General features: G+C 39.7%; 1 protein-coding gene, 1 long non-coding RNA gene and 1 pseudogene across 3 annotated transcripts in view; 2 read left to right on the top strand and 1 right to left on the bottom strand.

Moving 5' to 3' along the window:
* The window catches only part of CCDC192 (coiled-coil domain containing 192), a 205,565-nt gene that overhangs the window by 63,021 nt on the left and 115,194 nt on the right, over positions 1–27,350 (top strand). The window lies entirely within an intron of this gene.
* LOC125935038 (peptidyl-prolyl cis-trans isomerase FKBP1A-like) lies at positions 1,232–14,889 on the top strand (annotated as a pseudogene).
* The window catches only part of LOC125934866 (uncharacterized), a 266,270-nt gene continuing 255,978 nt past the window's right edge, over positions 17,059–27,350 (bottom strand). The window contains exons 4-5 of the long non-coding RNA XR_007461552.1: positions 23,588–23,716; positions 17,059–22,713 (exon numbers count right to left, since the gene is read on the bottom strand). This is a non-coding gene — a long non-coding RNA (uncharacterized LOC125934866). The remainder of the gene's footprint in view (positions 22,714–23,587; positions 23,717–27,350) is intronic.

A 27,350-nucleotide genomic window follows, 5' to 3' on the forward strand; every position in this document is an offset into this window, starting at 1 on the left:
GAATATTCAAGCTTAGATCACTTGTCACACATGTCAATTCTGAAACCCATGCTTTTGCTATTAAAGTTTGCTGTCTTTCCAAATTATGTTCTCCACATGCTATTTCACATATCAAATGGTGTTTATAGAGGTTCTTTCTGCAATCTTCCTTCTCTCTCCATTCACTCTGAATGATTCATCAGTTCATAATGCTTCAACTCTCACTTCCATGCAAATAAACAACCCCCACCACCCCCAACAAATTCTTTCTATCTTGATCATCCCCTAATTACACCTCCTTAGTGCTGTAATGAGCATTTCTTAAGACAGTGTTCCTGAAAATAACATTCCAAATGATGTTAAGAGGTATTCTGGAAAATAAATGGGAGAGACATTGGAAATGAAGTTAAATTAGATGGGTTTAGTGGCTGTAAGACTTACCAGTGTATAATCAATCTTAAAGAAAGGGCAATAGTATGTTGTTTTCCAATGACCATAAATGCTGTTTTAATCACACAAGATTGGAGACTGCTAGCATATTGCATCAAATTAAAGCACTGTGCTTGCTAAATATGACTTGAATATCTTGCTGACACCCTAGGCTCAGCATATACAAAGTCAAATTTATCATCTTCTAATCCTATCTCTTAAATGTGCCCCTCTTTTTGTAAACCTAGTCACTGCAAATAATATCGCACGACTGTAATTTATTCTAGATCCAAACTACCAAACAGTATTAAAATCCTACCTTTCTCTGTCTTCATTCCACATTTAGTTAGTCGTCAGGCTGTGAGTATGTTTCTAAAAGTTATCTCACTTTTGTGTCTGCTCTGCCATCATACTGCCCTATCTCTAACTCTTCACGATCATCTTATATCTTACTGCTACTGACCCCACATTATTAACATATTCGAGTTCAGGACCTCCCACTGTCCCTCACCACAACCCAAATCACCACGTAGCCCTCTTGCTTTCACATCATCAAGTTCTGTTTGCAGAGGAAAGGATAAAATCCATGTGTGAGTCTGCGGGGTGGGGGCAGAAAACCAAACAGAGCCAAAGAGTAACACTGAAAGGGAGGATGAAACCTGTTGGAGCACCAGAGAAGAGAACAGGGAATGAAGGACCAAGGTGGTAGAATGGAACTCTGTAGATGGGGAAGGGTCCTTCTGGAATAGGACACTGGAAGTTTCTTGGAAGTTTTAATATTGAGAATACAGTATTATTAATAGTAAGAATACATTATTCAAGTATGAACTTGAATCGCCCTGTTCGGGAGTCATGTGTAAAGTGTGGAATGTCTGTTCAGACCGTACCTCCTAAACGTAACACTACTGTAGGATATGATCGTGTAGTAGTCCACTGGCTTCCCCGCCTCTACTCTGAATGAGGTTTCCAAAGGACCATCCCTACCCCCTCATCTCCCTCTTTCTTTCCCCAACCTCTCTCTGCCTCCCACTGAATGAGCCAATAAAATGGCACTGCTGTCTCTCTTTACACATCCCATGTCAGTTGGTGCCCTGTGAGTTTGCTCTCTGTGTTGTCTTGGTTTTGGACTATCCTTCCCTCTGCTCTTTATCCAAATAATTCTTACCCTTCTTGCAAGACTGATATCAGGGATTAAGCTCTCCCTTAGCCCCCAGAAAACCTTCTCTGGGCTCCGACAGCCTCTTGTATATACATCTATTTTAGCTCAAAATACTACTTTTTATTGACATTATCTGTTGATATTTCTGTCCCCTACTAGACTTGAAGGTCACTGAGGGCACCACCAAGAATGGTTCTCTGCATCCATTATCTCAAGTAGAGGGCCAGGCACATTGCAGCCACTCAATACATTTGCTAAAGTGAATTGAATTTTTCTCTAATCATGTAATTTCCCCTATTCCAAAGCCTAGAGTAAGACAATGGTCACCCATTACTCCAGAACAAAGTCCATCCTCCTGACCGTGGCATTTATCACACTGAAAATGAGAGCGTGTCCCCTTTTCCTTCCTGCTCTGTATCACACATCTATGACTCCCAGGAATGCCCATGCATTCCTGCCCTAGGGGTTCTGCTCATGGTTTCTCTCTGCCTGGAATGTCTGTCCCCACCAACAATTTTAATGAAGAATGACAGATTTTCCCCATTCTTCATCAAAATTGTTCCTTTCAAGAAGTTTCTCCTGACCATCAAACCAGAAGTAATCTCCCTTTCTTTGGCACTTTCACAGCACATCTCTACACTTCTTTTTTGTTACTTGTCACACTATGGCCCACAAGAGAATTGAGTGATGAGCTAGCTCTTCCCCAAGACTGTGAGCTCCTGGAGAACAGGGAGCAAGTCTGTTTATCTTTATGCTTTGCACAGTGTCTGGCTCAATGCCTTGTTCATATTTAACTGAAGTGAATTCCTGAAATGGCTAAATTAAAAATAAAGTGATTTTGGCATTGATAGGAGCCTGCTTTGAAATTGTATTTCTTAAAAAAATGCCAGTTACATAGGGTGCTACTGTAATCTGAAATTGATACTTTCAAGGTGTAACATGGATGGGACAAAAGGTAATGGTATCTTAGAATGGAAATAGAATGAAAAAGCAGCAGCAAAAGTAAACACCTTTCTGGGAAACCCCTATTTCAAAAGAAGTAAAAAGAACACCTAAAGGAAATGATGATCTTTACATGAAAAGTAACAACCTTGCGGCCTCCTTTTATTCAGAGTTCACTTGTCTAAAACCCAAGAGTTGAACTATATTTTTGTATAATTAAATTCATAGCTATAAAATGGAGAGAAGACAGAAGCCTAAACATTTCAGACTGAGTTGTCACTGCTAATATTTTGAAGGTTAAAATCTCATCTCGTTAACTTTATGTAGTTACAGCTTATACTTCTCAAAGATTACAAACTGTCATGAGTGCACACATAGGTACCTACTCAGAGGCACCCACAGGGCTAGTCTGCCCAAGGTGTTTTTATCAATCCTTCCCACACGATTACTTATCTATTTAGAAACCTACATAGGATTAACAAATATTTGAAGCAAATGTTTATAACTGTTCAAAGGTACTTGTTCATGTTAGGGCAATTTGAGCCAGGACTAGGTATCTTAAGGAAAAATATCCTCTTAAAATGAATGTCTTCCAAATTGTTGAATCCATTGCTTCACTATTTTTACTATTTGAGAGTATCCGTAGTCATCCTTGTCTATCCACTCTGTCATTGACGCCCTGAATATCTGCAGTAACCCAGAGGTTTGCCCCTTTGCCTTACTTCCATCTCAATGGCCCGCCCATCTCCTGATCTGGTTACTCCCCAGACCCGACCATGGCTAAAAGTTCTACAACATTCAATGGGATTATTTCGAAAAGAGAAATCTGGCTAACTGGGAAATAGACACTTGAGTGTTATGTTATTTTTAATCCTATCTTGTATGCTTGAAATATTTCCAATAAAGTAAAAGAGTTAAGAATATCTAGAAGAAGGAGCCATTCCAATGAACTGTACAGCATGATTCAAGCTGTAGGTTAGATGAGTGTGTCTTTGAAAACAGAAGCTCCTGATCTATAGTTCCTGAGGACATACTTAAACCTGGAAGCAATGGTCGTGAAGCTCAGAGTCAGGAAAATAAAGCATGGGTGGGGGGTGCCAACATGAGTACTTAAGAGAATTTTCCTGAAAACTTTATTTCATTTCTTCCTTTCCTCCAGTAAGGAAGCTATCAACTACTTTCTAAGAATCTACAGGAGTCCTCAGTTTAGATCAAGTGCAAACTCCTCCTCCCTAGTATTCCAGGCCCTCTGTTAATTGATCTTTTCCTACTGTGATAGAAGACATGGACTGTTTTCATTATTAATGTTGTTTCTTGGCTACATGAGCATACATTAACATCTTTGGAAACAGTACCCTGATATCCTTTTCAGCTGTGTCTCTTCCGTGATGCACCGTCTTGGAACTGTAATTCAAAGTACCCTGTCATCTAGTAGCTGAGGAGTGGGCATGTTCTCTAAGCCAATTGGATTCTGAATATTAATTCAGGTGAAGCAAGAGACGAAGAACATTTGGAACTGATAGATCCTACCAGAGATGCCCAGGCATCATGATGAAGGGGTTTGTGCTCTTGGGACCAGAATTGTTCTAGTTCCTGTCTACTTATGAATCTGATTCCTGTCTATTTTAGGAACCGTCCAACAATCTTAATTAGCTTAAAGCAAATTCCCTTTTCCTTTAAACTTGTGAGAATCAGATCAGGGTTTTAGAGGCGAGAAGCTGTAATTCTTAAGCTGTCCATGTAGTTCTCACAGAATGGTCCCTGGACTAGATTCATCAGACTCACTGGTACTTGTTTGAATTGCGAATTTTGAGGCCTCATCTCATACCTCCAGAACCGGAAGCAATGGGAGTGTGATCCAGCAGTATGTATTTTTAAAGTCTTACCAGTAATTGTGATGATGGCTGATGTCTGAGAAGTGCTGTATTGTCCAGTAAAACCCCCACTTCCAGCCTAGACCCTCTGTTCTTACCAAAACCATGGGTCCTGACTAGCATCTTGCTGTTGGGGGTCAGCTTCTCTGTCCTCATGTTCCTGATTCTAAGAAACATCTCCAGGCCTGATTCTTAGTACAGCAAGCTGAGAATGTGGCACACTGGACATGTTTGTTCAAATGATGAGCCAAACAGAAACAGTCTCCCTGCTCTTCTCAACCAAAGCCCAGACTTCCATGTACTCTAAAAGTATCACTTCATTCCTGAAGTTTGTCATGACTAATGCTACGATAAAGTGACAGTAATGAATAACAGCTTCGAGTCATTTAACAATTTATAGTTTCCTAAATGCTCCCACCACATTATGTCATTTATTTTTCACAACAATCCTGTGAAGCAGGCATTACTACTACTCTTCTATCAGATGAAGAAAGTGAGAGTCAAAGACAGTAAGAAGCCTGCTCACAGCCAACAGTTAGTAGGTAGCAAAGCAAACACTCGAATTATAGATATTTTGACTCTAGGACCCCTGTTTCATAAGTTTGATTTCACTATTGATTGATTGATCAATTGATTGAGAGAGAGACAGAGAGAGGCAGAGAGAGAGCGAGCACACACACACAAGTACATGAGCAGAGAAAGGCCAGAGGGAGAGGGAGACGGAGAATCCCAAGCAGGTTCCATGCTCTCAGTACGGAGCCCCACGCAGGGCTCAATATCATGAACTGTACGGTCATGACTTGAGCTGAAATCAAGAGTCAGATATTTAACTGACTGAGCCACCCAGGCAGCCCTAATTTTACTTTTTTTCACTTTTAATTCAGAATTTTTGCTGAATACGTATGCACATACACATAAGCCAGTGTGTCAACAAATTGGTTTTTATGATCTTTTAACTTTATTGTACTCTATCGACCTCATGGCTGTTAATCACCCTGAGGGACTTTGGTAGTAGGATCTAATGGTGCCCTACCTGAAGCCAATGAGGAATGGGGAAATTCTTGCCCTATGAGCCATTCTTTTAGAGGCAGACATGTTTATCAAAATGGAAGATCCCTCAGTGATTATTTATGAACACAACATGGCTCCATGTGTGATAAGTCTCAGGAATATTTTTATTGCATTAGTTGATTATATTTTACTCAACCTCTCTTTACAGTCTACCTTCTTTGGTTAGTTTGTCTGGAATGGATGACTATTTGGCCCCTCATTTGAACCCTGTATGTGGTTATTTCATGGTTCATCTCCTATATGCTTGATCTGGAGAGGTTAAAAGAGAAGAATAACAGAGGCTTTCAAATCCCATTGGTGAGTGTTACCGCCAAACTTCTCTGAGGACTTGGAAGAGGAAAGGGTTTGGGCTCTCATTTCATACCAGCAAGTTGCTCATAACTTAGAATTGGTGCTCTCTGAACTGTGAGCCATTTAGCAGACCTGGCCCAGTAAGACGTGGCTAAATAGTTAATTTCTAGCATACTGACAAGGCAATATTCAAAATAAAACTTTGGAACTCTATCAGGATCGTATTAAACTTATCTCTCTCTCTCTTTTTTTTAATTTTGCCTAGAAATCCAAGGCACAATAAATTACTGCGGGAGGCACTAATTTTAGCTGTTGGATCTCCTAGTGAGGGCAGATGCAGGCACATAGACCTATGGCATGAATTTGGTCAATCACATCTTCCAAGCCTAGATTCTGGCCAACACCCAGGAGGTTCACTTTCTCCTCAACCAGATTTGCATGCTGTTTCTTCATTTTCTATAGATGATGACTAAGTTTAAGCTGAATAAACACCCAAACCACCCTAGCTCTTTAGGACCATTGCATGTGCCTGATCTTTGTCTAGCCACCTAACTGGACACAGAGTATAGTCCTTTCACTTTTTTTGTGAATATTTATTAGTTACCTATGCATTTCTTCAAGTACTTATTTTGGTGCCTTACTTGATAATCACAGGCTTCTCACACCAACATTTTATTAAAGGAATGTACAAATTTTAGAGTCCCAAATATTCTAGTACAGATCATTATTATAATCTCCATCTGCTTGTCAAAAAAATCAAATTAGACTGGCACCTGGGTGGCTCAGGAAGTTAAGTGTCTGATCCCAGCTCAGACTCAGGTCATGATCCCAGGGTCATGGGATCAAGCCCTGTGTCAGGCTCCACTCAGAGTGTGGAGCCTGCTTAGGATTCTCTTTCTCCCTCTCTCTCTGCCCTTTCCCAACTCTCTCTCTCTCTCTCTCTCAAAACAAATAAATACACATTTTAAAAACTTAAAAAAATCAAATGAGAATAGTGCAAGATTATTCACAGCATCTTCCCCCTGTTGATTCTGAGCTGCATTAACCTAGCCATTAATGCTCACACAGAACTCATTCTATACTATTGCTAAAAGAATCTAATACAAGCAATATTTTAATCATTTTTTTCTTAAGAATTAAAATCACTTAATGAGTGAGTATCATGAGTATCATGCCCTCCCATTATAGAGAAAAGAAAGATAAGCTATTGTTATAGATCATGAGGGCAGTTTAAAAGGTCCTATTATCTGTTTCCTGCCAGAGACAAGGGTAGTAATGGAGAACTAGGCACTGGGCTTGAAGGACCTGACAAAGATTCCGCAAGTTCTGTTCTTCTTATTTGTGGTAAGAAGCTAATAACATTACTTAGCTTCACAGGGTGCTTTAAGAAGGTACAAATGTGTGAAGTGGGGTGATACACATAAAATAGCAACGTGCCTGACACATACAAAGGTTCAAAAAATTTATTAAAAGTTATTACAAAATGAACTGTTTCAGTAAAACTGATCCACAATTTTTATAGGGTTGTGGTTAATAACCTTATGGAACAAAGTACCTCATATTAGCCTACATTCAGTTTATTTTATAGGAAGTTAAAGAGAAAATTACTTTCTGAAGACAATCTTATATCCTATCAACATTTATTCAGCTCATTTCTTCCCCTGGTGAATGTCTTTTTAAGCCTTTGGTAGAAACATCTCCTTGTAATTTTTCTGTTTCTCTGTCTTTATCCAACATGATAAATTTCTTAATAGTAGAGCCTGCATCTAATTCATGGTGTCTTCCCCATAGTATGTTCTCAATAAGTATGTGTTAAATGACTCAGTCAGTCAGTCAATGAGTGAATGGATGAATGAAAGTGGCAGAAAGTGGCAGATACTTCTTTCAATTCAAAAAGTATCATTTCAGGGCCAACAATTTCCAAAAGCAGATATCAGTTCTAGCCCCAGCCTACCTGGCCATTTCTACCAGAGAACTCTGTGCTTAACTGTACTCTAGGGTCTAACCTGGAGTGTCACTCGATATTTCGCTTTAAAAAGCTTGGATGAGAGAAAGTATATCACAGGGTAGTGCCTGAAATATAGTTCATGTTTTCTTTTACAGAGCTACCCTAAAATTCTTCAAGTAAATGAGGTCAGCAGAGAGCCAATTCCTAGACTGTATCAAGTTGCCCTAGAATTGCTTTCATTGAATGTGGGAGAAGTGGTTTGACATGATGCTAATGACTTAGTTTTGGAAGATTTATAAAATGTCCCATTCCATAGAGTATCTGAAGAACACCCAATACCTCACCCTCTTTGTTTTGGATGAATCAACTTCCTGCTCTCAGGTTTATTTATTTTCTTTTCCATTTCAAAGCACCAGATTCCACTCCTTTTCTACTTGAGATATTTTTTAGGTTCTTTTATTAATGAAACCAGGCTTCTCAACTAAAAGCTTTCCAGATGCTCAAAACTTCATCAATGCATGTTAACTTCCTCTTTCTATAGTGATCAAGGGTATTGTCGGTGTTGGCATAGTGGTGACTTCTCTTTATGAGACTGAATGAATTTTCAGTTTGGATTTATTGAAATTTATAGACTATCTAAGAGTTATAGGGAAATGTATATTTGGATAGTTAAGTAGAAAAGTCGTGAATTGTGTAGTTCATTTTGTTGCTAAATGTGAAGAAGTATGATGATTACTAATTAAAATAAAATCTGAACTGTTAACTGTAGCTGTTAGCACTGAAATTGATTTTGACTATTCATTCGTATCTCAGATAGTTTCTAATCCCCAAGATTAGTCTTTCAACATTCCTAGGTATACTAGGCATTAACATCCAAAAGAGAAAATGTGAGCTCTCACACCAATCATGAGGTGTGACAGAGTCACCAGCAAGGTCTAAGAAGAGAGAGAGAGAGAGAGACAGAGAGAGAGAGAGAGGATAAGCACCCATGCTTCTCTCCTCAACTTCTCCTTTACATGACCCACACACTCCTCCTCCCTCCAATAAATTGGGTATGTTGGCTAAATATTCAAGAAATGCTTAAGCATCACCTGCTTCTGTAAGGACTTTTTCCCACTGCACACTCAGAACAGACTACCTGGGATTAGGACACCACTCTATTAGCTTTCTAGTCATGTTACCTTGGGTAAGTTGCTTGATCTCCATGAGTCTCAACTCCTACCACTTCAAAAGGGTTATAATAAATGAACCTAGCTCATGAAATTGTCATCAGGATTAATAGAGTTAGTGTCATATTTAGAAAATTCTTAGATCAGTAACTGCCATGCTGTAAATTTTATATAAGTGCTTGCTAACTAACAAAACACAACAAAAACAACACCAGCATCAAAAAATGAAAACAAAAAACAAAACCCAGCGAACATTCTTCTGGCTTCTTCAGTGCTAAATTTTAATGGCATTCTTGGTGGGAAAATTCAGCATCCTGTTTAGCTATAAAATGGAATAATCATAGAACCCAACTTAATAGGGTTATTGAGAGGACAAAATAAGTTGATAAAAGAAAAGGACTTAGAATTGTGCCTATGGCATAGCCCACCCTCATTAAGGTTGACGTTAATTACTGCACCTGCTCTTGCTGATTATCCTATCATTACTTGCAATATATGCTTTTGACATTTATCTAACAGTACCAGAATCCATTTTGTTGAGTTTAACTCTTAAGTACTCCATGGTATTCACAATAAATATATGTCTCTGTTGACCCAAAGAAGTGTTAATGCATATAAGAACTTTTTCTTGGGGTGCTGGGGTGGCTCATTCGGTTGGCTGAGTGGCCGACTCTTGATTTTGGCTCAGGTCATGATCCCAGGGTCATGGGATGGAGCCCTGTGACAGACTCTGTGCTGAGCATGGAGCCTGCTTAAGATGCTCTCTCCCCCTGTGCCCTACCTCCGCACACGCACACGTGTGTGTGTGTGTGTGTGTGTGTGTGCATGTCCATGAAAAAAAGAACTTATTCTTACAAGGACTTGTGAGAACTTATTCTTTGTGAACGAGGAGGGCATGTAGGAGACCCTCTTCACGCGCCTAGAGAAGCCCAGAGGAACTAATACAGGCATTTCTGTTCACCATTGCTTGAGCAAGAACACAGTGATTGTGTTAGGCAGATGTCAATGCCACAGGGAATGGAAAACTACTGCTGAGAAGTTTTGCAACTGGAAAAGATCATCTATGAAGCTTAGAGGCGATTCTGACCACACTCTTGTCCCTCCACCTTTGACTTTCTAACCTTTACTTTCTCAGCCCCCAAGGAAATGCCATCCTACCTGATTCTGTCCAATTCTTGCTTGACCCATTAAGGAAAAAAATCCCAACTGGGAGTTTTGAGTATGCATATTCCTCCTGTGTAGTGCTAAATGAAATGCAACTGGTTTAGCCAAAGTTTCTTTGACATTCATTTTTGGATGCACATTTCTGGAAACATTAATGTAAATCTAGTGGGAAAACCAGTGGAGGGGAGAGGAGAGTCAGTGAGCACACGCCTTTTTGATGTTATATTCTTTACTTTCCTGATTTCACCAGTTGGCCTTGTTTCAGTCTGTCCTTATTCTGTTTAGCCTTCCCTTTCTCAGAAACTGCCAAGAATTCCTCTAGAACAGAAGCACCCACAATTGAGTTGAATGAGAAACCTCAGAATTATTAAGAATTTACTTTTTAAACATAAATTTTAATATAGTTTCCTAGAAATTACTGATGATGTCAATAGCCTATTTTGAAAAATAAAAAAGGGAAGTTGTTTCTAATTTTAAATGGTAATTAAAGTAACTGCTTATGTGCAGATGTTTATCATTCGTAATGTTTCACATATAAATAATTTTATCTTTTGCCCAATCTCTTCCCTTTGTTTTAAATGTCACTAATTGAGAGCTGACATAAACCCCACTGGGAGATTGCAGGGAAGAAAAAATGTCCAGGAGAGTTCTCTTTAGCCTTTATAAATGAGAAGGTATTGTCATAGCCTTGGAACCTGTAACAACAATTAGCAACCATATAAATAAATGATTTACACAGACTCATCTAAATGGGTGTGATTTCTCCAAGAAGGATAACCAGGCCACAGAGTTTCTAAATGGTTTAGGTATGAGTCATTTCAAAAATGAAACCTAAAATAATAACTCCACACCTTTTAAACTTTTTCATTAAAAATGTATGGCAATATTGTGTTACAGGCTCTAAGGAGGACTTGAGCTTCTCATAGAAAGGATACAAGTAAGTCACACGACTTCAGGAAGAGGTTAGGGAATATAAAACCATAAGAAATAGTTATTAATTGTTCATTCTTCAACTATTTTTGTTAATCGTACAAGCCAGTCTCATATGCTTCGGGCTTCATAGGTGCAGGGAGCCCTGGATGCGAATTGTTACGGTTTGTCCTCATGGAAGAACTGGTTAAGAGGAAGGATTCAGAGAAGCAGGAGGAGGAGGCTTGGCGATCAAACAGGGAGGCTCTTGCTGGCCTTGGGGAAAATGCATCATACACCAGGGTAGAAGTGGGGGCCAGAACAATGCATACAGTCAGACTGGAAACTCTGAGGAGGGAATAGGTGGAAATGAGAATGGGAGGCATTATTTTGCTTTGCAGAATTGTTAATGAGAATACAACTAGATGTTTACATTAAGTGTTAAAAACAAGTTATGTCCAGCTTGAGCTCATGGGAATGTTTCCCCCTCAACAGTATTCCATGCCTGAAACACACTCATCTCCAGAGATAGAGCTCATGCAGTAACCAAAGTAATTAAAGAGCTGGATCACGGTAACCCTTAAAGGGCCGCTATGTTCAGCTAGTCACTGTTGTAGATAAAAGTTACCCTGGATGGAAACCTAGGATTGAAGTGGATTTTATCCTGACCAACTAGCATGTTAAATGCTCAGAGATGTATGATTTGGACAAGGTCAAAGTTTAGTTGATGAGGGACTCAGAGGATGCTTCCATGACCTCTCCAAAAGTGTGCTCCCTAGGGCATTAATTTGCCATTTGGCCATAGATCTTAGGATAAGTAAGAACTTAGTCTTCAAAATGACTTCCTAGCAAATTGATCTTTTGCTGGTTGGTTTCAAGTCTGACCCCTTTGGAAATTCATGCCAATGAGATCACATGCTACTTGGCTCCTACTGCTCTCCCATTTATGTCTTATGTTATCTGTGTGGCCTCAAACAGTATCAAGGATAAACAACCATATTCAAAATCTTCTTTAAGTATGGCAAATTCATTTTATTAAGATGCTTTCATTTTGATTCCTCTTCATGGATGGGTTTTTATTTGTTTTATTTTTATGTCTGAGACCATGATCTGAGAAAACTTTTAGCCTAAAAACATAATTTCCTACAGCCTTATGAATAAATATTATGACAACAGGGTCTCTCTTCTCGCAATGCCCACATGTCACCCTAAAAATGCATGGTAGTAAGACTTCAGGCTAGTGTTTCTCACTCTGAAATGGTATGTTCACAGGTGTATTCTTAGGCTCATATAGTATATGCATATGCCATGTGCCTTGGAAGCTATTGTATCATCATCTTCAATATATTTTAGGAAGAGCTGATTGATATTTTTGACATTTTCTGTGGACTGTCACACATGCCAAAGCAAAATAAACCTAAGGTAGATAAAGGGAAAATACCAGAACATCAACTGAAATACTACCTTCCTCCTCCTGGATTTCATTTCTGAATGCCTTAAGAGACTCCAAAGGTGGTACATAAGGCTAGATCAGTGCAGTAGTCCATTTGAGAATGGAGGGGGCTGGACAGATAATGAGGCTTAACATAGTTTCCATATACTGACAGGTTCCTGCATGGAATTTACCTTTAGCATCACAAAAACTATGTCCTTATAGGCCTTCTACATTGCCCACTGGAGTCTGGGGAGTGTCTATATAGAAAAGTATAAGAAGGAATTTGTCAAAATCAATGGTTCAGCATATTCTTATCAGATGTTATTAACTGCAAAACATGTCCATACAAAGTTCAAAAATCACAGATTTATATTTTTTCTCAAAACTTTCCATCCATCATTGATGCTCAGATATAGCAATTAGACAATGCATTTTAAGGCCATTGTGGTACATTCCATATGTGTTTGAGAAAGGTAGTGGGTCAAGGAGGGTGATTAAGAGATAGGACAACCTGAACTTATAAGCCTGATGGACTGGGCAAAGAAATCATGATTCAGAGTTAGTGGTCAGCTGAGAGTATCTCAGAAATCAATATACTGTTGTGTGGATTAATACTTTACTAGTGTCAAACATCACAATCACAATCATTCAGATTGCACCTGTGAAATTTTTTATATTCTGAGAGATAAAGAGTATTTGTCAACTTAAGCCATGCAAACAAGGGCTTTTCTGCAAAAGAGGTCTGTCATGGCCCTAAAGCTAATCAGTGAATTAGGGGGCAATCTTCTCCTTACAGTTCAACACCAACAGGGTTTCTAAGGTAGAGTCCTGTGATAGCAATCCTACTCTCATTTAACAGAAACACATTCTAATGAATTTAAGCAAAGAAAGAATTAACTGAAGATCAGGAGTAACTCCCAAGACTCTCCGGAAGGTTCTCTCCAGAGGACCAGGCTTGGAAACTAAAGTTGGGGATGATGCTCTAATCGTACCACAGAACTGTCCCAGTGGAAGTGTCCACCACTGCATCACCCCACCTAGTAACTCTGAGGCCAGCCCTAGAAGCTTCCAGTAGAACCTCCTTCTGTACAGGATATTTCTGCTGTGAGTGGAGGGCATCTGAAATGGTTCTGACATGAATTGTGGCATGAATGCTTCTAACTGGTGAAGAGGAGGTCTCAAGTCTGACCTGAGGGTGCAAGGAAAGTGGCAAGAGAATTTTAGATTTCCAGCTTGAGGTGAGGACCCATAAAGTTGGGAAACTTCTACCCTAAGGAAATTGTTCAAAATGCCTGGAAGGCAAAAAGAATAGCACAACACCTGCCAAACCCAGAATCTGGGTCCTTCAGCGGGCTTAACTAGGTCAGCTGTTGGTTCTGAGACACAAAGAAATTGAGGGAGATTCAACCATAGCCTGGGAAAAGTGATTGAGTTACTCCTTGCTGTTTGTTTCTTTAAATCTTATCCTTTGCTATGCCTGAATTTAATCTGTTAAAGAAAGGCAACAGTGTGATATTATCAGTTATTTATATTAATTTAGTAGTTACCAGTTTGGTAACAGCCCTAAAAAGAGATGAGGTACTGATTCATGCTACAAGAAGGATGAACTTTGAAAACACTATGCTCAATGACAAATGAGCCAAGAATATACACTGCAGGAAAAGACAGTTTCTTCAAAAAATGGTGCTGGGAAAGATAGACAACTACATGTAAAAGAATGAAACTGGACCACTTTCTAACACCATACCTACACAAAAAAAACTCAAAATGGATTCAAGACCTAAATTCCTGAGAGACCTGGAATTCGTAAAAATCCTAGAAGAGGACACAGGGAGTAATTCCTCTGACATTGGCCACAGCAACATTTTTGTAGATATGTCTCCTAAGGCAAGGAAACAAAAGCAAAGGCTACATCAAAATAAAATTTTTTTTTGTACAGCAACGGAAACCATCAATGACACAAAATGGCAACCTACTGAATGAAGGTTTGCAAAATCATTTGCAAATAATATATCCTGTAAGGGGTTAATATCTAAAATATATAAAGAATGTATACAACTCAACAGTGAAAAAATAAACAACTAGATGATTCAAAAGCGAGCATGGGTCATGAGGCCAGGAATCACCTCCAGGTCTGCTGTCTGTCCATGTGGCTCGCCTGCCCTCCCAGCATCCCTCACCACTGCAGTCTTAGAACGTGCAGGTGGAGACTATCTCCCCCAGAGATGGGCTACTGTCCCAAAGCATGGCCAGACCTGTGTGGTGCATGACACAGGGATTCTTGAAGATAGAAAGAAATTTGATCCCTTCCAGAACAGAAAGAAGCACTTTAAGTTTATGCTAGGGAAGCAGGAGGTGATCTGAGGCTAGAAAGAAGGCGTTGCCCCCATAAGTATGGGTCAGAGAGCCAAAATATCTCCCCAGACTATGACTACAGTGCTCCTAGGCACCCAGGCATCATCCCACCAAATGCCACTCTTGTTTTTGTCCTTGACATGGAGCTTCTGAAATTGGAATGACAGGAATGGCATCTTCCCTGAGCACCCCATTCTTGGATGTGCCATGGAGGGATGTGGTGCCTCCAGAGGTGCACACACGAATCTGCCAGTCGTGTGGAGCTTTTCCTGATTGTTCCACTACATTTCTTTCTTTCTTTCTTTCTTTCTTTCTTTCTTTCTTTCTTTCTTTCTTTCTTTTTAAAAATTTTTTAATGCATGTTTATTTTTGAGACAGAGAGAGAGCATGAGCAGGGGAGGGGCAGAGAGAGAGGGAGACACAGAATCCGAAGCAGGCTCCAGGCTCTGAGCTGTCAGCACAGAGCCCGATGCGGGGCTCGAACCCACGGACGGTGAGATCATGACCTGAGCCGAAGTCGGACGCTTAACCGACTGAGCCACTCAGGCGCCCCATCCACTACATTCTTTAGATAAGCATTGATACCGAATGAAAGTGTTCTGTCCCCATCGCTTTGCTCTTTCTCTTTCTCCTCATACGTGTGTTGACCTAAACTATATGCCATGAACCTCAAGTTATTAATTTTATTTCATTTTCTTGTTGGGGTGAAGTTTCAGTTTCAATCTTTTAGATCTAGGTTTCCATTTAAGTATTAGTCAAGTATTAACAGCACAAGTAATGGGTTAACTTCAGAATAGGAATTGGTGGGGGAAGGAGGATGGAAGAATCTTTATTTTATTTTGTTTTTCTGGGTGAAATTTTTATCTATTATTCATTAAACATTCTTGCTGCTGCCATACAAAGCTGTAGTAGATTTTGAGATGCTGTTGAGGGACAAATTCCTCTTTAAGTTGACAGATGTACATAGGTTGAATTAAAAGCCCTACCCAAAACTGAAGCAGAGAGGGGGAGAGCCTTTGCCTCCATTGCCCCACCCGAGCCTCCCCTTAAACACTCTGCCTTTTTTTCTTTAAAGTTTATTTATTTTGATAGAAAGAGAGAGAGAGATGGAGGCAGGGAGGGGCAAAAAGAAGGAATGAGAGAATTCCAAGCAAGCTCTGTATTCTCAGCTTGGAGCCGGTCATGGGGCTCAATCTCACAGACCATGAGATCATGACCTGAGCCTAAATCAAGAGTCAGATGCTTAACTGACTGAGCCATCTAAGTGCCCCAAACCCTCTGCCTTTTGAAGACAGATAGTTCTCACTGCAATGTTGGAAACTACACGGATCTGCACCCTGGCCTGCAGGGACCTCTGAAGCCACCTTTGTGGCCTCACTTTTTGTTTTATCTCCCACCTTGTGGTTTTTCTAATGGATATTCAGGACTTTTGTAATCTCGTAGCTATCCAAGCTCTGCTTCCTAAATTTTAAGAACTTAATCGAAAGTTTAAATTGAAGGTGCTGTTTGTAGACACTTAACACCCGATGAAAGCCCAGCCATCCTGACACACCCTTGAGTGTTGTCTTGAGAAAATGATGCTGGTCATCACAGCTTCAGTATCTCCTGGTTTTTGATATTCAGCTCCCCCTGCTGATTTCAGTGTTTCTTGGCTTTTCCTCCCCCTCTCAGCACTTTGCTCTCCCTTGTAATGATTTGGTGAGGAAAATTTTTGCTGCCTACCTCCCACACCCACCTCCCTGAACTACACATGAGTTTCAAGTTTTAATTACCACTATAAAAGTGCTTTATTCTGCTTTTCTCAAAAACAAACCAAAAAACAAACAAACAAGCAAAAAAACCTGGGCAGAGGCCCTAAACACACATTTTGCCAGAGAACACATAGAGATGGCCAAGAGACACATGAAAAGATGCATAACATCACCAATCATGAGGGAAATCCAAACAAAAACCACGAGATATCACCTTATACTTGTCAGACTGGCTAAAATCAAAAAGACAAGAAATAACAAGTGTTGGTGAGGATGTGGAGGAAAACGAACGCTCATACACTGTTGGCGGTAATATAAATTAGCATAGCCACTGTTGAAAACAATATGGAGATTCCTTGAAAAACTAAAAATAGAGACACCATATAACCCAATAATTCTACTAATGAGTATTTACTCAAATAAAACAAAAACAGTAATTCAAAAAGATTTATGCATGCCAATGTTTATTACAGCATTGTTCATGATAGCTAAGATATAGAGGCAACCTAAGTGTCCACTGATATATGTCTCTGTCTCTCTCTCTCTCTCTCTCTCTCTCTCTCTCTCTCTCTATCCCTCCCTCCCTCCCTCCCTCCCTCTGTCTCTGTCTCTCTCTCTCTCTCACACACACACACATGCACACACACACAATGGAATATTACACAGCTATAAGAAAGGATGATGGATGGACGGGTGTTGTGCTAAGTGAAATAAGTCAGACCGAGACAACTACCATGTGATTTTACTTACATGTGTAATCTAAAAAGCAAAACAAATGAGTAAACAAAGAAAAAGCAGAATCAGACCTATAAACACAGAGAACAAACTGATAAGTGTCCAGAGGGAAGGGAAACAGGGTGATGGGCAAAATAGCTGCAGAAGAGTTGGAGATACTGACTTCCCATTCCGGAATGGGTAAGTCATGGGAATAAAAGGCACAGCATAAAGAATGTACTCAATGACACTGTCATAGTCTTGGGTGGGGCAGATGGTAGTTACACTTGTGGTGAGCCCAACATAATGTAAAGGGCTATGTACTGACATCATCCTACATATAACCCAAATTCAGAACCACTGCTTTAAGAAAGAGGCTAACCATACCTAGGATATATTGCACATTATGCCATATGGGATGATGGCAATCATCAAAAATTACTGTAAGAACTCAGAGGAACCATCCCTTACCCAGGCTGGAGATGAGGATTCCTCAGGGAAGCCTTCAGGCATGGCGTGATAGCTGAGTTGACGATTCCAATATGGGGAAGTGAATGATGATTCCAAAATGGCCAAGTGAAAATGGAGGTGAGCACGAGAGAGATCTAAGCAGAGGGAGCAGCCTATTCAGAGGCAAGGAGAGGTGAAAGATCCTGAGTGTTATCTTCAGGAAAGGAATAAGTCAAAGAGTACAAGACACATGTCATCTACTTTGTAGCCGGTGACAGCCACCGGAAGTTTCCTCTGAAACCAACTGGAGCTGGAAGTACCAGCACTTTCAGGTCACAGCATCTTCTGATTTTCTTGCATTTGAGCAAAGGTGGCAATATCCTACCACTTTGCGTATGAACTAACAGTGGAAAGGGACAATCCAGCAGTGCTGGGCTGTTCCAGGGAGGTTATTAGCAGTTGCAAGGCATCCTGGAGTTGTTTGTTTTGTAAAATAGTTAATACGCATCTACTCTTCTCGGGTGCAGGTGCACAGCCACTTTTCCAGAACTGTTTAAGCCCATGGAACCAGGTAAAAATCCTCTACTGTCCCTAAATAAAGTAACCACTGAACAGCAGGAAGGGAATAAACTAGGCAATTACTAGAAAACAAACTGAAAAGGAGTTTCCTACAGAGCAAGAGGTGTCTCTTTCTTATCGTCAAAAGAACTTTGGGAGTTGGAGAGTTACCACCTAATTATGTCAACAGACCCTGCCTTTGGGGCTCGGCCCTGGACTCTTAGTATCTTTCAAGTGTGATTGCTATACAAATACAGGTGGTTCTCAGGTAGGGTAAACAATGCGCGTGTTATTTCCAGAGGAATATTTGAAGTTGCAGGGAGATTGCCTTTATCTCACGTGGTGTAGTCATTGGTATGATAATCCATATTCTCTTTTATTGAGGCTGGGTGGTCACTTCTATAACATAACTTTAAAGATCTGAAGTGGAAGAAGCTTACTTCTTGGCAAATATTTAACTCTAGAGTGAAAGTTAGCAAAGGATCCAGGCCTTCTGATGGTTGTTTCTTTTTAGATATATTCATAGTATGTGTATATTGTATACGGCCTCATGCCCGCTGATACCTTTTCACAAAGACGTTTACTCTCTGCTTGGATCCCCAGAACTTATAGGGAGATTCAACAGCTGGTCTAAGAGTGAAAAGTCACTGGTGTCACACCTGGAGTATGTGGAACGATGGTTAGGCTCCAGTTCCTCAGCACAGATGAATAGTCCATTGTCTATGAGGTGTTTATACTCAGTCGGGCAACCTTCATCTCCATTTTCTGGGAAACTTTTATCCTTTTTTGTTTTTACAAAATATTTTAAATATTTTTTATTTCACGTGTATATGTACACACACACACACACACACACACACACACACGCGTCAGGCAGGCAAAGGACTTCTTGCAGTGTTGAAGGATACTGAGGGCTAGTGGCGTGCTAGTGAATGTTTAACAACCAGCTCCCTGGAGTTCTGGAGGAACCCTGATTCCCAGTGCTGGCCTATCTCAGTGGTTTACTTCCTCCTGCCATGGCCCTTTTTAAGCTACTGCTGTTAGATCAACCAGCTCCCAACTTTCCTGAAATTCTGACAACTTGCTCTCACATGCCTGTATGAGCTGCCTCCACAATGTCACAGACGGAGGCTATGGTACTGAGAGTAGAAAGGGCTGTGGCTTGTATAGGGCATCCTGGGGCTGTTAGATTCATTTAAATACCAGACTCTTTTTTAAGAAATCCAAAGAGTTATCTTAACTCCTTTTCTTGATCCACAGTTGACAAAAGATTGGAGAACTCATTTTTCTAATGATCCCATGAATCTCTTCTAAATTCTGCAATTAATGTGGAGTTGGCAAACAGGTTTTCACAGACTTGATGTGTTTATCTCCATTTTATTAGTGTTGAATCTAACTTTGTCCAAGAATCCCACAGTAGGTCATAAAACCCAGCTCAAATTGATTGTCCCTGACATCTGGAATTTGGAGTTACCGAGAAGAAAGAACGTGAGAGATCAAATACCTACTCAGGTGGTCCTCAAGCCCACTGATGTCTGAAGAAGCTTTTCTAATGGGTGACAAGTTTTCTCGATGGCAGAATGCAACTGCCAGAAAAACCTTCAGATACAAGATGATACTCAGAAACCATGGAACCGAAGGGCTAACAGTCAATTATGAATCTTTCTGTTAACTTAATTTTAAGATAATAAGTATTTCCTAAGCTCTCTTGGCTGCCTTGGTTTCAAAGGACAGTAGGATGATTTAAAGGCATTAAAATCCAGAAACAAGTCAATCATTACTAGATGCTGGCATGTGCCAGAGGCACCTGTGAAACAATTGTCTTGTTACTTTTTCCTTAAAGACCAAAGACAACATTCTAGACTTGGGAGGACCCTGCCTTGGAAAGATAATCAAGAAACAATGACTGACAACTGTTTGTCCTTCTCAGAGTGAAGAACTTTCACTTTGTGCTTGGGTACATTAATTAGTTTCGGTTACACCCTTTGCAAAAAGCCCTTTCCATCTGTTACTCACCCATGGGGCCCAAACAACCCACAGGGCTGAAGAAATTGAAAGAGACCAGATAAACTTAAAACCTCTGCTTAAGGCCTCATTCATTTATTTCCAAAATATTTACAGGATACCTGTGGTGGGACGAAGCAGTAAACAAAACAGACAACATCCTGCCCTCGTGGAACTTATATTCTAGTGGGGCAGGAAATACGCCAAGCAGATAAACTAGCCAATATATAAAGTAACAGAGGGTGAAAAAGCTAAAGAGACAAACAATATGAAAAGGGGATAGGGATCCTAGGAGAGAGGTTTTATTTTATACAGAGTGACAGGAGAAGGCCTTACTTGGTAAGATGTCATCAGGGCAGAGACAGCAGGTGATGAGCTCTGGGACTGTCTGGGAAAGGACACTCTACTAGAGGCTCCAGGAAGTGACAAGGCCACATGACTGGTTTCAGAGCACAGACCTCTACAGATGAAAAGTTCTGAAGCGTGACAGATAAAATGGCCCTCAAGTGTGAAGTGCTCCTGCAGAGTCAGAGAATGTTCAAACTCCCTTAGGTCTCCAAGCACAGTGAATGACAGTTTCAGGTTTAGACTATGTCTGTGGTGCATGCTGGATGCTTTCCTTGGTGCTGGGCTGGAAGGTAAAATTTCCAAGGAGAGGGGGAGCCAGTGCCCGTCAATATTCCTCAATAAGTTCCCAAATCCAGCAAAACCCCTTGCCTATCGGCTCTGCATGGCCATAGAAAAACCCAGGCACACCTGCCCTCCCCAAAAGGTGTCTATTATGGTGTTTGGTTGGTTTATACTTGTCCTCTGGGTAGTTCCTGACAGCAATAGTAGATGGTAATCTGATCATACAGATGTCTCTCTCACATTTTGTTTGGGCAAAGTCAGTCTTTTCAAATCTGTGGATACAGTTGATGTTGAAAAAGCCTTGGGCTGTTTGCAACCACACCTCTTTCCCCCTACCATCTGCCAAGGTCTTTGGTCAGAAAGAGTCCCTTTGTTTTTTTATTACTGAGTGCCAGGTTGGTTGATCCATATGCCCTTGGGAGAGTCGAGAAGTCTCCATTAGGCCACCTTAGTATTGAAATTCACATTCTGCTGTGTCCTTAACATATTCTTCTTCTCTCTACTTATTTTCCCAATCCCATACGAAATATGATTTTCCTAATGAACCAGCCTCTTTCCACTACATGGATTAAAGGCTACAAGCCTATATTTGTCTAACTTTGCCCCATGTTAGCCAATAAATTCTTTTAATTCTTTAAGTCTCTGCTTTATTTCTCAGTCAATGAGCTTGTAGGATTGCTCTCATTAGGTCCATCCCCAGAGCTCCATTCTCTCTCTGACCACCAGGGTCACCCTGAGAGTCCTTCTTATACATTCCAAATAGGTCACAGGATTTTCCCCAATGCCCCTTTACAATTATGTTTCAGAGGTTTTATTAAAATTGGTGAAAGGCATTCTTTTCCAACTGTGCCCACACAAAAGAATCATTATTGATTTGACCCTCAGTTGCCAACCAGCCAATATTTTCTTTGCTGATGGAAATCATGGGCATTTCCAAAATTCTGACTCCTTGTGCCCCTCAGCACATCAGGCCAACCAGGTTGTCAAACTAGCTGTGTATACCTCCACCCAAGAGCAAGATACCTAACCATAATCACACTCCGGAAAGAAATGAGAGCAAACTAATGGAAGACTAAAGACTTCTATTCCTATCCTTTACTCTTTGAGAAGTAGTAGTAACACCTAAAAAAGCCTATCTTCAAGGACATTTCCAAGGCCAGGAGCTCTGCCTCACTTAAGAAAATAACTAGCAGCTATAGTTTTCTTTGAAACATTAACAATAATATCAACAACTTCCTTCATAGCCACTCAAAAGGAAAGGATAGGGAGAATAACATAACCTTTAAGTTTTCATTGAGAAAGGTACTGGAATTGCTCAATGCTCCATGACATTCATCTGAATGGATCCTGTCTAAGGGTGCCAGCTGGAGGAAATATTATTTATAAAAGCAAACAAGCAACATTCAGTAAGGAAGCAGAACCTGTGAAGTAATGTGGAAAATTTTTATTTCAAAATTCCCATTCTCAATGCTTTCCTCACTGGGGGGTTCATATAAATTAAACTGGTTTTGTTTGAATACTTCTTCAACTCCCCAAATCCTTCACTCAATTCAGCTCTTTCTGAACACTTTTCTCATGGAATTTCACAGACCCTAGGACAAAAATACTGTTGCCTAGATTTTGGGCACCATTTAATTTCACCACTGTCTTAGATCGATTAAGATGATATCCAAGTCTGCATTAGGAAATCTATTGTGATTCATGGAGCACACAGACCCTTGTGTGCTCTGTAGAATAAGGGGTCACCTCATTACTCACCTGCCTTCTCTCCTCCTGCTGCCATGGGAGATGCTGTCCTCCAGTTAGGGTCACTTCCTCAATGAAAAGAGAATGTTCAGGAAGTCACAGAGGTCCTTATGAAATAGCCTATTTTTTCACCACCTATGTTGAGATAAATGAGGTTGTGTTAATGCCAAATCTTTGAAGCCAAACATTTATTTCCAGAGAAACAATGAATGTTTTCATGAGAAGGTTTTAATATGGGAGAGGATAAGTTTGGTAGTTTTTCAAGCACATGAGGGTGTTCTTTCAGATAATCTGGAGATCTAGACAGGAACACCACAACAGAGCTGTCCAGCTCTTTGACCAGATTTTGATACTCTTATAAAACTAAAAATGGGGTGCCTGGGTGGCTCACTTGGTTAAGCATCTGACTTTTTTTTAATGTTTGAGAGAAAGAGAAAGAGAGAGAGCGCACACACATAGGAAGAAGGGGCAGAAGGAGAGAGAGAGAGAGAATCCCAAGAAGACTTCATGCTCAGCCTGACCACGCTGGCCAACCAGGCTCCCCACACATCCAACTCTTGATTTTGCCTCAGGTCATAATCTCATAATCATGGGATCCAACCCCATGTCAGGCTCCACACTAATAGTGTAGAACCTGCTTGGAGTTCTTTTCTCTCTCTCTCTCTGTGCCCTTCCCTTGCTTGCATGTACTCTAAATAAACAAACAAATAAGCAAACAAACTTTAAAAAAAAAACCTAAAAATCAAAGTACCTTCATTTTGAGCTCTTCATTAGCTTGAAAAGCCTTATGGAGGATTGACTAAAAATGTTAGTCCCTCGGAAAGGGATTGCTAATAGCACTCACCTCTGTTTTATCTACTAAAACTCATTCCCAGTTCAGAACGAATATAAAAACCCTCATTGGCATCAGAGTAACGGTTCAGAGACACAGCCCAGAAGCCAACAAGTCATATTAGTGGTAACTCTTTCTAAAACATAAAGAGTACTGCCTTTGAAATAAAATGTGTACCTGAAACTCTGAGCAGAAACACACGTCATCACCTTCTCATCAGTCATAAATGGGGATTTCCAGGATCAGCAGGACACTTAGAGGCCATCCGGTACAAAGTCCATGCTCTTGAAGGATCCCATTCCAGTCCTTGAAGGATGACCAGATATGCTTCAATAGGCTTGTCTCTATTCAATAGGCTGGTGCTCAGCAGTTCAGCAGCCCTTCAACTCAAAGTCAAAGAAGCTACAGCTGTTGCCCAAAGGAATGGCTCACACCCCCAGGTGCTTTGGGGAGGACCTTCTGGTGGGCTTCCAAGTGATCCAAAAATAGAAATCCTTTCTTTCATTTGCAAAATGTGTAATTCTATATATATTCACCTTTACATAGAACTATGATTTTTCACTAGTTAAATAAAAAATGAGTTATTATAGATAACTAATATTAGCAGTTCATAAACTCAACTCAGCACATTGGTATAATTTAAGAAAGGAGGTGAGGCACCTGGGTGGCTCAGTTTGTTGAGCATCCAACTCTTGAATTTGGCTCAGGTCATGATCCCAGGGGCGTGAAATGGAGCCCGGCCGGTTTTACGCTGAGCGTGCGTGGAACCTGCTTAAGATTCTCTCTCTCTCTCTCTCTCTCTCTCTCTCTCTCTCTGCCCCTCTCTCCCACCTCTCTAGAAAATGAAATAAAATAAATAAAAAAAATAATTTAAGAAAGGAGGTACTTTATAAGTAGTCTGTTACTGGAAAGCTACTGGTATGCATGAAAACAGGATGCTTTGTCCTCAGAACTTTGTTAATCTTGTGGCTGATTTTTGTTTTTTGATGGTTGCTTTTTTTTTTTTTTTTGCTTTGTACTTATAAACTGATATTGATTTATCTTTATCATTTTCAATTTACTGAACATTTTTTTGGTTATTGAAGATCATTTGGTTGGAGATAATTTGCTTATTATTTGATAACAAGTATTTGCATTAGTGGTATTTTTGGCTTACAATATCTTTTAAAGAGATAGTTACTAAAATATGTGCAAGTTAAGGTTTAAATAAGAATCATCCAGGTCACTAATGGTAAAGAAGATGGATATAACCCGCACACCACAACTTTAGCCAACATTCACCAAATGGCTAATAACATACACATTGTTTGGTAGATGCACTAATTGAATTTATACAGATGAGTGAGTTTCAATATACTATCAAGATAAATGTGATAAAATGGATTTTTTATTTTGTTTAGGGGGCATTGTTTTACAGCACACATGTATAAGCTCAAGCTGAAAATTGTTCTTTTTTTGTTATCAAGGAGTTATTTTCAGTTGAAAAGGAGGAAGCAACCAGGTAGATGGACTAGAAATTTTAGCTTCTCTCTATCCTCCATCACTAAAGTGGGCCATGATTAAAAAAAAAAAAGGGGGAAGAACCACTTTTCTGAATCACTTCTTTCAACCACAGCACACCCTGAAATGTATTAAAGTCACAGACGTGTAACCATGAGCCTTTTCCTTTTTTATCAAGGACATCATCAGATTGCCAAAGAGCATTTTAGCATAGGTGAAATCAAATAAGTTGCAAAATTCTTCTCTTCTTTTGGTTGCCCTCTGACCAACCTGTGTGTCTTCTGAAAGTCATTCTCCTTGGGGAGTTTTGGCCCATAGTAATCATTTTTTTTAGCACAGTTGACACACAATGTGACATTAGTTTAAGGCATACAACATATTTGTCCAACAAGTTTAAACATTATGCTATGCTATGCTCACCACAAGTATACCTCCCATATGTCACCATCCATTGCTATTACGATATTACTGACTATATTGTCTATGCTGTGTCTTTTATGCCTGTGACTTAGCCATTCCATACCTAGAAGCCTGAAACTGCCACTCCTCTTCACTTCTTTTTGCCCACCCTCCTACCACCATCACCTCTGGCAACCATCAGTTTGTTCTCTGTGTTTACAGGTCTGATTCTTTTTGTTTATTCATTTGTTATGTTCTTTTTTTTAGATTCCACATATGGGTAAAATCATATAGTATTTGTTTTTCTCACTCTGACTTATTTCACTCGGTATAATACCCTCTAGGTCTGCCCTGTTGTTGTAAATGGCAAGATTTCATCTTTTTTATGGCTGTGTAAGACTCCAGTGTGTGTGTGTGTGTGTGTGTGTGTGTGTGTGTGTGTGTGTCTTCCTTATCCATTCACCTACTGATGGACTATTAGGCTGCTTCCATAGCTTGGCTATTGTATGCAATGCTGCAATAGACAGAGGTGTGCATATATCATTTCAAACTAGTATTTCACTTTCTTTGATAAATATTAAGTAGAATTATTGAATCATATGGTAGTTCTATTTTCAGTTTTGTTGAGGAAACTCCATATTGTTTTCCACATTGGCTGTACCAATTTACATTTCCACCAACAGTGTGTGAACATTCCTTTTCCTCCGCATCTTCCCCAATGCCTGTTATTTCTTGTCTTTTTTGATTCTAGCCATTCCGGCAAGTATAAGACAGATATCTCATTGTCGTTTTGATTTGTGTTTCCTGATGATTAGTGATATTGAGCATCTTTTCTTGTGTCTGTTGGCCATCTGTATATCTTCTCTGGAAATATGTCTATTTAGGGCCTTTTCCCATTTTTTAATCAAGTTGTTTATTTATTTTTGGTGTTGAGTTGTATAAAGTCTTCATATATTTTGGATATTAACCCATTATTGGATATATTATTTGCAAATACCTTATCCATTCAGAAGGTTGCCGTTTTGTTTATTGATGGTTTCCATCACTGTGCAAAAGTTTTTTATTTTGATGTACCCCAATAGCTTATTTTTGCTTTTGTTTCCCTTGCCTTAGGGGACATATTTAGAAAAATGTTGCTATGGTCAATGTCAGAGAAATTACTGTTTGTTCTTTTCTAGGATTTTTATGGATTCAGGTCTCACATATTGGTCTTTAATCCATTTTGAGGGTGTGTGTGGGGGGGTGTTAGAGAGTGGTCTACTTTTATTCTTTTACATGTAGCTGTACAGTTTTCCCAGCACAGTTTATTGAAGAGACTGTCTTTTCCCCAGTGTGTATCTTGCTTCCTTTGTCATAAATTAATTGACTATGTAATAGTGGGTTTATCTGGGGGCTCTTTATTCTATGTGTCTATTTTTGTGTTAGTCCCATGCTGCTTTACTACAGCTTTGCAGTATGTCTTGAAATCTAAGACTGTGATATCTCCAGCTTTGTTTTTCCTTCTCAAGAGTTCTTTGGCCATTTGGGGTTTTTGTGGTTGCATACAAATTTTATTATTATATGTTCTAGTTTGTGAAAAATGGTGGTGTTATTTTGATAGGGATTGTATTGAATCTATAGATTGATTTGGGTAATATGGACATTTTAGCAATATTAATCCTTGTAATCTACAAACATGGAATATTTTTCCATTTGTTTGTGCAATCTTCAGTTTCTTTCCTCAGGGCCTTATAGTTTTCAGAGTACAAGTCTTTTACCTCTTTGGTTAAGTTTATTCCTAGGTATTTTATTCTTTTGGTGCAATTATCAATACAATTGTTACTCTAATTTCTCTTTCTGCTACTTCATAATCAGTACATAGAAACATTACCAATCTCTGGGTGTTAATTTTGTATCCTACAACTTTACTGAATTCATTTGTTATTGCTCATGGTTTTTTGGTGGCATCTTTAGAATTTTCTATGTATAGTATCATGTCATCTGCAAATAGTGATAGGTTAACTTGTATGTGGATGCCTTGAATTTATTTTTCTTGTCTGAC

Source organism: Panthera uncia (genome assembly GCF_023721935.1).
Source record: "Panthera uncia isolate 11264 chromosome A1 unlocalized genomic scaffold, Puncia_PCG_1.0 HiC_scaffold_17, whole genome shotgun sequence".
NCBI lineage: Eukaryota > Metazoa > Chordata > Mammalia > Carnivora > Felidae > Panthera > Panthera uncia.